Below are 12,544 nucleotides of genomic sequence, written 5' to 3'. Positions count from 1 at the left end.
ACATTGTGATATAAGTTATCAAGCTTGTGTTAGACCAAGTAGGGTACGCAAGCAAGAGAGTATAGCTATATAGATTTAGATAATACCAAACCATTAAGATAGGTTGCTAACTCATTTCTCTTGTTCTTTTCAAAGACAGCTACATTATTCTCAGAAAATAAATTGAAAGAACATTTGTATTTGCAGTGTTTTATTTTTTAACAGCGGTTCTGATTTATATTTATAGATATATTTATTTCATATATTTATCTTATATATTTACACTTAAAAGATGAGCAACCGATTTCTTGTTCTGAGTATTTTCATAACATACTTTGAATTATTCTGATAAACTTATGTTTTAGCTTCAAATATTATTTATTTATAATAATTTTAATTTGCAAGTTATATTATTCTACTTGTAACACTATCCTCTTATATGTGTTCAATTACATTTAAAATGCAATTTATAATATTTATCTTTACAATTTTTAACCATGTGTATTATTGGACCCATCTAGATCTTTATAAAACATAATATATTTATATTTTAACTCTGAAAATAAAGACTTAAAATATAAATATATTATGTTGTTAAAATGCCATCATCTATATTCAGCAGATCAAATTTATTATCTGTCATTATCACAAATAAATCTTTTTAGGGCAGATAAAAACAAAATTCTCCAATTCTAGCTATTATTAACTCTCAATGCAGCCTCCATTTGGGGATTGCTGAGCTAAGAGTCTATCTTAATACTTAAATAGTATTTGCAGTATTTTTGAAGGGAAATGCATTCCTTGGGCATTTTGCATGTCCTTGAAAATGAGATTAGTATTTGATTTTTGTTTTCCTAAATACGACCAATGTAACCGTCGCTGGGGATGAATCTTACAGAGCTGCATGCTGAAAGATTCAGCTAAAAATTCTGACTTGGCTTATACAGTTTTCTCTTGTGGATGGAGTCTTTCTGTCTTGCAATTAGAATGTACCACAACTTACTATCGTGTCTCTTATTTTTAGAAAAAGAATTTATAAATATGGAATTGCCAACATGAAATCTGGATGCAATATTTGATATGAGACTCATAACAATATTATATTTTATTTATTTTCCGTAATAATTATTTAGAGTCAAATATGGTTAAATATTCAAGCTGTTAGTCCGTTTTCTCAGAAACAGAATATATACACTTACTTACAGTAATGTCATATAGGTAGTTCTTTTTGGTTAAAATATGACCTTTTTCCCTCTCACTTTAAAGTATATGTGAGATGGCTGAATTAGAAATAAAAATATACCTAGAATATACAAACAGACTGTATTTAGTTAAAAACCTGGCAACAATCTATCAAATTGTTAATAAATGTGAATATAAATCTGTTACTTGGAGAATTGATTCTGTAGCTGTGGAGAATTGAATGTGCTTACATCTTTTGTATTTTAAAAAAAGAATTGACAAAATAGATTTTTATAACATGCTTTTCTGTTGCCTGATAAATTTAATATGTTCCACTAAAGTTAGTGTACAGGTAACCCAGTACAGTAGTGACTTCTGGAGTAAAAAGGTTTTTTCCCCTTGTTCTTCCTAGCAGAAAGTTAAAGAATTTTTATATTCCAAACAGTTACAAACTCAGTTTTCCAGTAGTTTATCCCAGTCTTCAATGATGTATGAAATAAACAAGGGATACTGTTCCCCCACAAAGAGGTGGAGACAATAATTAACGTTTGTTAATTACTGTTTGTTGTCTTATAGTTGAGAAATATATAAAGCCTCTTACATCAAATGTATCCAGTAAATCTTATTTTTCTTCATATGTAACCGCATCATCTAAAACCAAGTAGAAACATAAATTTAATCTACTACTTAAAATAATACTTCAAAATAGAGAGCAGGGCCATATTCCTATGATTATTTTTTAAGAGTTAATTTTTTGAGTAGATAATATATTTATTCAAAATCACATAAGATGCATGTTTGGAAGTCTTGTTGCTATCCACCCTCTTAACCCATTCTACTGCACTGTGTACTGATAAATATTTTTATTGCATTTTTTCTTATCCTCCTAGTGTTTAATGCAAATATATGCAAATATGAAAATATATTCACTAGCTTCATTTCTTAGGAAAAAAAAGGTAGCACACCAAACAAGACAATATTTTATCTTGTTTTTTTACTCTAAAATATTATTGGAGATCACTGTATCTTGGTACATAAACGCTATACTCATTCTTCTTACCGATGCATAATATTCTATTATGTAGATACAGCTCTAGTTATTTCATAAATTTCCCATTGATATACACATGGTTTATTTACAGTTGTTTACTATTACAGCGTCTCAATGAGTAATCCTGTTCATATATCATTTAGAATGCATGAGCATTTTTGCAGGACAAATACCTGGAAGAGGAGATCTGTGGTCAAAGGGCAATTGCATTTGTATTTTGGTAAATAATGGCAGATTGTCCTGGATAGGATTTGCACCATTTTCCACTCTTAGCACTAACGTATGAGAATGCTGTTTTCCCACAGTCTCAACAGCCATGCTTTGTTAAAAATTTGGAATATGATAGGTAAGGAAAAGCTTCTCTGTAGAGTGTGTTTGCATTTTTTAATTTATAAAAAACTCAGAATCATTTTCTATTTTAAAATTCAGTTTGTATTTGTTTTTCTAAGAATTATCAGTTCATTTCTTTGCCCATTTTTCTGTTGTATTGTTGGTCTTACTATTCTTGATTTCTAGTTTTTTTTTCTATTCATTAAGCAGGTTAGTCTTTTGTCTGTGGTACAAATCATAAAGATGTTTCACAGCTTTTCATTTGTCTTTTGACTTTGCTTTTGATTTAAAAAATAATTTAGAAACATTTATTACTCTTTTCATTTAGGCCTTCTGGATTTTGATTTTTGGTTATTTATAAATTTTGTAATTTATAAATTAGCTTTGGGGGAATGGACATCTTTATATTGTTCAGTCTTCCTAGATAAAACATGGTATAGTTTTCCATACAAGTATAATTCTTGCATCCTTCAGAAAACCTATAGTTTTATTTCAGGTTTGTTTCTCTATATATTTTCCTGTTCTGTTGCCATTGTAAACGAATAAAATCCTTTTAACGATTTTTAATGGATTTTGCTTGTGCAGATGTCTATTGATTTCTGAATACTAATTTTATAACCCAATAACTTATTTTTTTTCTAGTAGCTTTTCAGATCATTCTACTGGGGTTACCGTTATGCTTTCTTATTATCTGTTTTATGAAATACTTTTACCTCCTTGTTTTACATTGTTATATCTCTAATTTCTTTCCCATATTAATCTCATTAGCTAATGCACCTTATAAAATGTTAAGTAGCAGTTGTGATAGTGAGCATTTTGTTATCCTCCTGCTTTTATCTGGAACACAAGCAGTATATTATAATAAACATGTGCTTTAAGATTATACACATGCACACATACACACACACACAGACAATCCTCAACTTACAATGGTTCAACTTGTGAATTTTTGACTTCATGATGTTGTGAAAGTGATACACATTCAGTAGAAACCACATGTCCAATTTTGAATTTTGACTAATTAAAAATTCAAAATTTGAAGTATGCTTTCTACTGAATGTGAATTATACATTCTTAATTATAAAATAATATTTGCATTAGAGGGTTTTGCCCAATTTTAGACTAATGTAAGAGCTTCGAGCACGTTTAATATAGACTAGGCTAACCTATGATCTTCAATAGGTTCGGTTTATTAAATGCATTTTCAATCTACAATATTTTCAACTTATGATGGGCTTATCAGAACGTAACCGCATTGTAAGTTGAGATTCATCTGTACATAAATCATTTTAATGAAGTATCTGTTGAATTCTACTTTATCAAGGTATTTTTATTTTGTTTTCTTTTAAAAAAGGACAGATTTGAATCCAGTAAAAATGTCTTTTCAACATTGTTAGAGATCAATCATATTAATTTGCATTAAATTGCATAAATGAGATGCCTCAATGAGAGATAAATGAAAATGTTCTGTGGTTTTCCTTTTTGTGCATTTTTCAGGTTATGGATAAAATGTCATTCATACTTGATGAAAATAATTTTAATATATTTCAGCTTTTTATGTACTCATGAATAGGTGGATTACCATCAGAATGATCTGTTCTTTATGGATTTGGTAGGATTTCATGTGAAACCATCTGAGCTTGGTGTTATTCACAGGGAGGAGGGCATTATTTTATTTACAAATTTCTCCAATTATCTAGGGAAATTATCTGTTTCAAATTTCTCTTCTGGTAATTATTCTTCTGTTGTATTTTTCTAGAAAATTATCCATTTAATTTAGATTTTTTACATAGGGCTGCATAAAATAGTTTGTGAGTGATTTTTTTAAATTATGAGTTACTTGATTGCCTCCTATTATTTCTTATTTTGTGTTTTAATGCTTTCTTTTTTCTTTCCTGTGTGAGCTAATCTACTTTATTATTTTAAACAATCTTATGTTTTCTTATTTTGCAGATTTGTTTTCTAACTAATTTCTCTTGTCCATCAATTCATTTTCAATCTTTGTTTTATTCCATAGATTAGAATTAGGTTTGCTTTGTGTTTCAATCCTAAACTAAAAAATTATTAGGTGAATTATGTCCATCTGTATTTATTTAAATACTTTAGTATTTTGTAGTTCTTCAATATTTAGGGCTTTAAAAATCCTTTAAATATATATATATATTTATATGACATCCTTAGTCTTTTCTTTGTTTAAACATTATGTATCAGTACCTTATTATGAGCAACAGTGAAATTAATTAGCTTTTAACTTTTCCTTCTTTTTGTTCTCAGGCACCCACTTTCTTAAATTGGATTAGCTTTAAAGTATTTGCTGCCATTATATTCAACATTATACTGGAAGTATCAGATAGTGCAAAAGGATAGATGGAATGAATGGATAAATAAATAAAAGGCCTACAATTTGATTGAAAAATAAAAAAGCAAAGCCATCTTGATTTGCAGATAATCTAATTATGTATGTGGAAAACCCTTTAAAATCTACAAGATAGTTATTACGATTAATAATCACATTTTTCAAGCTTACAATTTATAAGACCAATACAAATACAAAGACCGATGCAATATAAATAAATTAATTGTATTTCTATAAAATACAAATATTTAAGAAATAAAATTTAAAACTCAAATTTTAATAATGTAAAAAATAAACTATTTATAAATGCATTTAATAAAATATATGTAAGGTCTGAACACCAAATTACAAAACATTGGTAACATTAACTTAAAGAACACACACATAAATACGTATAGTTTTCATAAATTAGAAGACTAAAGTTTTTTGAAATGTCAGTTCTTCTCAAATTGATCTATAGATTTAACGGAGTCTTAGTCAAATTGATAGGTTGATTATAATAAATATATGAAAATAAAAATAATCTACAATAGCTGAAATAGCTTTGAAAAAGAATAACTTTGGGGAACTTTCACTATCTGATTCAAGACTCACTATAACGATAAAATAATTAATGCAGTGTAGTATTGGTGTAATAGACATTATCTAAATGAAACAAAGTCAAGATTCCAAAAACAGACCCACATATATATGGTGAAGTGGTTTTTGACATAAGTATTAAGGTATTCCAATAGGGGAAAGATACATTTTTAAATAAATATTACTGGAACAATCGGATATCTGTATGGTTAAAAAAAAACCTTGACTCAAAATCATATATACAATTTAGCTTAAATGAATTATAGATCTATATGTAAGATAAAGATACAAAACCACTTGAAGAAAACATAGGAAAAAAATCTTTGTCATATTGACTTTGACAAAGTTTCTTAAGCAGGACATAAAAAAAGCATAATCCATAAAAAGAAAAAAAAAGACAAATAGACTTTTGTTCTTTTACAGACATGGTTTAGGAAACAAAATTGATTGCCATACACTGAATGGAAGAAAATATTTGTAAATCATAAATTTAACAAAGGCCATGTATCCAAAAAATATAAAGAACAAATTTAATTCACTATCAAGAAAATAACATTTTTGACCTGGCACAGTGGCTCACGCCTATTATCCCAGCACTTTGGGAGGCTGAAGTGTGCGGATCACTTGAGGTCAGAAGTTTGAGACCAGCCTGAGCAACATGTCAAAACCCCACCTCTACTAAAAATGCAAAAATTAGCCAGGCGTGGCAGCAAGCACCTGTAGTCCCAGCTACTCAGGAAGCTGAGGCAGGAGAATCGCTTGAACCCAGGAGGCAGAGGTTTCAGTGAGCCAAGATCGCACTGCACTCCAGCCTGGGTGACAGCAAGACTCCGTCTCAAAAAAAAAAAATTAATGGGTAAACGATTTTAAGAGGTACTTAACAAAAGTACCTCTTAAAATACACTTTCTTTATATATGTTTTATATTTTAACATATTTTCTTTAACAAAACAAAATAGATCTATGGCCAATTATCATAAGAAAAAGTGTTCTATGTCATTAACCATGAGGAAATTAAAATTAAAACCACAATGATATATTCACTAGAATTGCTAAAATCTAAGAAATGGAAAATAGTAGGTTTGGACAAAGATATGAAGCAACTGCGTTTCTCATACAGTGCTGGTGGGGATGCAAAATGTTGCAGCCATTTTGAAAAAAAATTGCCAATTAAATATCACTGTTATATGCACTTTTCATGACCCAGAAGTCCCACTCCTAGATATTTGCCCAAGATAAATTAAAAATAGGTCTACAGAAAGACTTCGTACTAGTCAAAATTCTTCAGAAAAACAAGCAATAGGATATATGTGTGTGTGTATGCGTGCCTGTTTTATGTATACATGTATACATACATACACACACATACATATGTAATAAGGAATTGGCTGAGAAGCACCAAGACCTGCAGTTAGCAAGTTAGAGACCCAGAAGAGCCAATGGTGTTGTATTAGATTGAGTCTGAAGTCCCAAGAACCAGGAGAACCAAGATTTTAAATTCCATTTGGAAAGCCAGCAGGCTTGAGACCCAAGAATAACCAATGTTTCAGTCATGGTTTGAAAGCCAGAAAAGAGTAATGTTGCAGCTCAAGTAGTTAAGCAGGCAGTGTTCCCTCTTGTTCTCAGAAAGGTTGGCTTTTTTTTTTTTTTCTACTTAGGCCTTCAGTTGATTGGATCAGGGCTCCCCCAACATTAGGGAGGGCAGTCTGCTTTACTCAGTCTACCAATTCAAATGTTAATCTCATCCAGAAACACTCTCACAGACACACTCAGAATAATGTTCGACCAAGTAACTGGGCAGCCTGTGGCCAAGTCAAGTTGACACATAAAATTAACCATAATAGGCTTATACACAAACTAGAAGCAGGGGAAGTGTCCTAAAAGTGGTGATTGAATAAACAAATTGTGGTATATTTATACTATGGAACAAAACGACCAAAATATTGATATACACAAAAACATGAAAGAATCTCAAAAACATGATGCTGTGTTAGAAAATAAAACGTGAAAGACTGCATAGTACAAGATTCCATTTATATGAAATTCTAGAAAAGGCAAAACTATAGTGACAAAAAGCTGATCAGTGGTTACCTGGGGTGGAGGATGAGAGGAGGAAATCTAATTCAAAGAGTCACTATGGAATTTTTGGATCTATATCATGTTTGTGGGAGTATTAGAAAGGATGGCTAATGCATGCTGGGCTTAATACCTAGGTGATGGGTTTATAGATGCAGTAAACCACTATGACATACCTTTACCTATGTAACAAACATTCACATCCTGCACATGTCCCCCAGAACTAAAAATGAAAAAAGAATAAATGTAATCCTAAAGCAAAATAAAATATTTGGATATCAAAGCTTTACAGCTCAGAAATACATATAGCCTCAGTTTCCCCTGTTTTTAAAATTGAATGACACATTTCCTATGGGAGCTGATGGTAAGGCTTGGAAAGCCAGTGATATAGAGACAGTGACACATTAAACTCTTATAAAAGTGAAGATTTTATAAATATGAGCAAGTTGTAAACATATAAAGAAAAGGTTGTTTGCTTTATTTCTGATTATTGTTGTGTCATTTTATGACAAGATTTCTTTTTGTGCTTTTCAATTGCTTTGTATTTTTCATGACTTATAACAGTTAATGGGAAAATGTATCTGAAACAAACTAATATTCAAGTACTTTTATTAGATACACTATTATTTGTAATGCCTTCACAGTTTTACATTTTAGTTAGATTCTTCCTGTGCCTAAATCATTCTCTGTTAATGACTTAGGCACTGGAGGCACATTAAAGCTTTTTAACCACTAAGCAATCACAGGTCTTTTAGGAAATTGCTGCCGCCATGCATAATTTGCTACCCATGCCACTCACCTGTGTCAGTAGCAATTAGAGATTTCCCCACTGATTCCACACTGTCCTGAAAGAGTTAATGGACCTCTGCAACAGTGCAGCTTCCTAACAGGATAAAATAAATTGTTTCAGTGCAAGTCTAATCAGATTTCTTAATAAAGATAATAAATGAAGCAAGTCATTGGATTTTAGTTTGTCCAATACTGATGAAGGGAGAACATAACAAATTTAAGGTTATGCAATGTGTAGTTCAAACATATTTGACAATAATAATGTTAAAAGCTCTGAGATAGAAAAGCAAAAATATTTATATCCATTCTGAAGAAAGGACTATCATTAATTTAGCATTAGTCATCTCTGAAAGTCTGATGTACTTGTAGTTAAAGTTATTGAGGCAGAAATGACCTGGGAGCATGAATACTTACTTTTTATTATGACATAGCTTGATGCAGTGATACCCCCAAGGTCTTTTCCTGGACCACTTTCTTTTGCATCAATAACTTCCCCTCATGCATTATTTATTTAGTTTTTATTTAACTGACACTTATTGTGCTAGGTACTGTTCTACGTTTTTGACAAATATTAAAACATTACTCCTTATAATGACCCTATGAAGTGGGTATTACTGATTTCTATTTTACAGATGAGAAAGCAGAGATCCTGAGGTATAAGTAACTTTCTCAAACTTGTAAGCCTGGATCCTGAATCTGTTCTCTTAACCATTGAGTTAAAGTGCCATGACGGTTTATTAGTTTTTCCAAATTCCACCACAGATTTCAAGAATAGATCTAGTCTCAGTTACTTTTTATTTATTTATTTTTTGAGACGGAGTCTCACTCTGTTGCCCAGGTTGGAGTGCAGTGGTGCGATCTCAGCTCACTGCAAGCTCCGCCTCCCGGGTTCACGCCATTCTCCTGCCTCAGCCTCCTGCCACCAGCCCAGCTAATTTTTTGTATTTTTAGTAGAGATGGGGTTTCACTGTGTTAGCCAGGATGGTCTCGATCTCTTGACCTTGTGATCTGCCCAGCTCGGCCTCCCAAAGTGCTGGGATTACAGGCGTGAGCCACTGTGCCCGGCTTACTCTTAGTTACCTTTGACTCCCATTTCCACTCAAATATTATTTTCCCTACAAATTATTGTACACTATATCTTGTGAAGGGAAAAATATGAGTGCCATGGTAAAACCATTTTAAGTCCCCAACACACAGGTGAGAAGCTATTTTCTGAAAATTATGTCTGAACCCAGAACTACTTGCCTTTAACTAAAAAAAAAAAAAAAAAAAACAAATAAAAAAATCCATGTGGTTTCTACTTTAAACATGTTTTATAAGGTGGCTGCAGGGTTCTTATTCAAAAGACTGAGGCAATATGGCCTCAAACCTGATAGAATCCAGGGCACTGACATTTGCGATTACTTCAAATTTTGGAAGACTAGGGAAAATGGGGAGGCTAGAAACACCTGTCAATACATTCAATCTCAGAAAACATTATTTTCTCAAATATCTGTATGCTTGTTGCTATTACTTTTGCAATCACTGTAGTTTACAGCACCTTCTGTAATGTAATGTTGGCTGCTATAGAAGTACTCCACCAAAATAGAATACCTTCTAAATCTTAGTGGTGTTAAAATGTAGTCATTTTATACAATGGGAATAAACATTTCTCTACTAAACTAAGTATATTTAGAGAAAAGTTTTTGAAGTTAAAAAATGGCTGGGAAAGAAATTGCTAAGAACATTTCTTTGCCTTATTATGATACACAAACAGGAAAAAGATGTTTTAGGTGCGCTTTTAGAACAGTCTCAAGTAAAAAAAAAACAACCCACAATGAATTACCATACATTTAGAATCTGGTTTGGTAAAATTAAAGGTTAACAATAATTCTAACCCCTTGATTTCTTAGACTGCTCTATCATTTTAGGTGTTTAATGAATGAGAAGCAGAATTAGTGTTATTTGAGAAACCATTAAAAATCATTTTGCATTTTCCTCTCTTTTTTCTATTATAAAATGATTCTGTTACTGTAAGCAGAGCATGGAATAGGGGTAGGCAAAGCTGAAGATGTTTATCAGGGATAGATAGGATAATTAAGATCAAGTGGATGATTTAACATTTCCTAACATGGAAAAATAGAAGAAATCTAAAGGAGAGTTGTATATGCCTCTACAACCACCATCTACCATTCTACCTATATGAGGGTCATACTTCACCCTAAATTACATTAAAATGGATGAACTTTCTTTTTTGATCAAATGATAATCTCTATACTTGTATATTGGATTCTCTCAAGGCTTGCCTACTCAATAATTTAATTTCTGATATTACCCTCTTTTCTCTTAATATCAGTGGTGAGCAAACTAAGGCCCACAACGCAACCCGGCCTTTCATCTGTTAGTAAATCAAGTTTCATTGGAACACAGCCATGCCCATTAATTTACATGTTACCTATGGTTGCAGTTATGGCAGAGATCATATGGCTGACAAAGTTTATAATATTTAATATCTGTCCCTTTAGAGAAAATGTTTGCCAACTGATGTCCTACATCTTCTGTTTTCTTTTCCCTTGGTTAGATAATTTCTGCCCGCAAATAAACAATGTATAGTGTTACTTCTAACATTGATACCTTTTTTACTCCAATTTTATCCTTCAATTACTGCCCCATTACTCTGTTCCCCTTTACAGAAAATCTCCTCAAAAGGTCTGTGTATGTCCTAGGTATTTCTGCCTCTTATTACCTATTTTTTTCTTGAATCTCCTGAAGAGTTTCTTTCAACTACTTCATACACACTGCTCTTTTAAGGTAATCAATAACGTGCATTAATCCAATTTTACCAACCAATTTTCAGTCCTCATCTTATTTCATTCATTAGTAACATTTGGCATTATTCTAATCCAATTTTCTTGAAGCATTTATTTGATTATCCTCATACCTTCCAAGTCCATTATTTTATTCTCAGTCTTTTTTCTTTGTTTCTTCTTATTTTCCTGGCTCCTAAAGCTGTGAAATATCTCATTTCAGTCCTCAGACTTTGTTCTTCTTTATATAAAATTATTCTCTTCCAGCATAATTCACTTAGATGCCATACATTCTATACACTTGTGATTGCCAAAATTCTCTTTCCAACTCAGACCTCTTCCTCAAATTCTGTACACCGGTCTGCCTCAGCATATCTACTTGGATCATAAATAGGGATTTCACTGTTAATTAATTCAAGACAGACTCCTTACACATATTTTCTGATGGGTCCACTTTACTGAGGCTCATGCCTTTGCTCAATCCCAAGTAAATACAATCTATCTCTATAGAGACAGACAATTATCTATTTTAAAGCTTCCACTAGTGGTTTCTGCTTCCATTTTGGAGGAGTAAGCGCCTAACATATTGATCCTCCCACAAATATGAGCTATAAACATTAGACAAAAATAAACAAATAAACCCAAATACCTAGGGTTCTAGAAGCTGTACAAATACAAACATTTTTAGAAGGGACCAAGTGACCAGTACTGTGTGAATACCCTGTATTTTTACAGTTTTACCTGAGAGTAGCTGCAGTCACAGAAGCATGGAAGTGGCTAAAACTCTAATGGTAAACTAGAAATGTTTCTGGTAGTCAAGTGAACACAGAACCCTGGAAGGAAAATAATCAAAGAAGAGAAACCCTAAATTTTGTGTTTAAACTCACTTCAACCTGTGAAACATGCATATGTAGGGAAAACTGGAAACAGCTTTCAACAACTGAAATTTGAGCCACTGTACCCCGTCAGTTAGGATATTTTGCAGTTTGGGTCTAACTGTTTTAACTACTTACTGGAAGAGAAACAAATCAGTACTCTTTAGAGCAATATAACATAATTCAGAGTGCCTACAACATGAAATTCCTAGTGGCCATGATACAATTTGAAATTATCTGACATACAAAGAACCAGGAAACTTAGACCCCACTTCAAAGGAAAAGACAGTCAACAGATGCCAATTCTGAGATGACGCAAATGACAGAAATATGTTAATTGAGTTAAATACTCCAAAATAAAATAACGCCAAAATCTGGTTCTTGGAAAATATCAACAAAATTCACAACTCCTAGCTATACTAATAATAAAAAATGATAGAAAGAAAATTCCAATATCTCGAAGGAAATAATGAATATTACTGCAGATCCTGTATCTATTAAAAGGATAATAAAGGAACATCATGTACAACTTTATGCAAACA

The 12,544-nt window shown here is 31.8% G+C and overlaps 2 protein-coding genes across 3 annotated transcripts in view; both read right to left on the bottom strand.

Annotated features, from left to right (window-relative positions):
• Positions 1 to 12,544, bottom strand: part of LOC129476019 (melanoma-associated antigen B10) — a 205,903-nt gene that overhangs the window by 99,513 nt on the left and 93,846 nt on the right. Inside the window, exon 1 of one of the 2 annotated variants that reach the window (XM_055268578.2) lies at positions 8,352 to 8,416. The exons of the other annotated variant lie outside the window; for it this stretch is intronic. The gene's annotated coding sequence lies outside the window, so the exon portion shown is untranslated. Of the gene's footprint in view, positions 1 to 8,351; positions 8,417 to 12,544 lie in introns of those variants that run through there. 2 annotated transcript variants of the gene reach the window in all.
• Positions 1 to 12,544, bottom strand: part of DCAF8L2 (DDB1 and CUL4 associated factor 8 like 2) — a 125,525-nt gene that overhangs the window by 23,711 nt on the left and 89,270 nt on the right. The window contains exon 2 of the mRNA XM_055268577.1: positions 8,352 to 8,435. The gene's annotated coding sequence lies outside the window, so the exon portion shown is untranslated. The remainder of the gene's footprint in view (positions 1 to 8,351; positions 8,436 to 12,544) is intronic.

Source organism: Symphalangus syndactylus, chromosome X (genome assembly GCF_028878055.3).
Source record: "Symphalangus syndactylus isolate Jambi chromosome X, NHGRI_mSymSyn1-v2.1_pri, whole genome shotgun sequence".
Taxonomy (NCBI): Eukaryota; Metazoa; Chordata; class Mammalia; order Primates; family Hylobatidae; genus Symphalangus; species Symphalangus syndactylus.
Note: the sequence above shows the minus strand (reverse complement) of the source record. Positions and strands in the feature narration are given on the sequence as shown.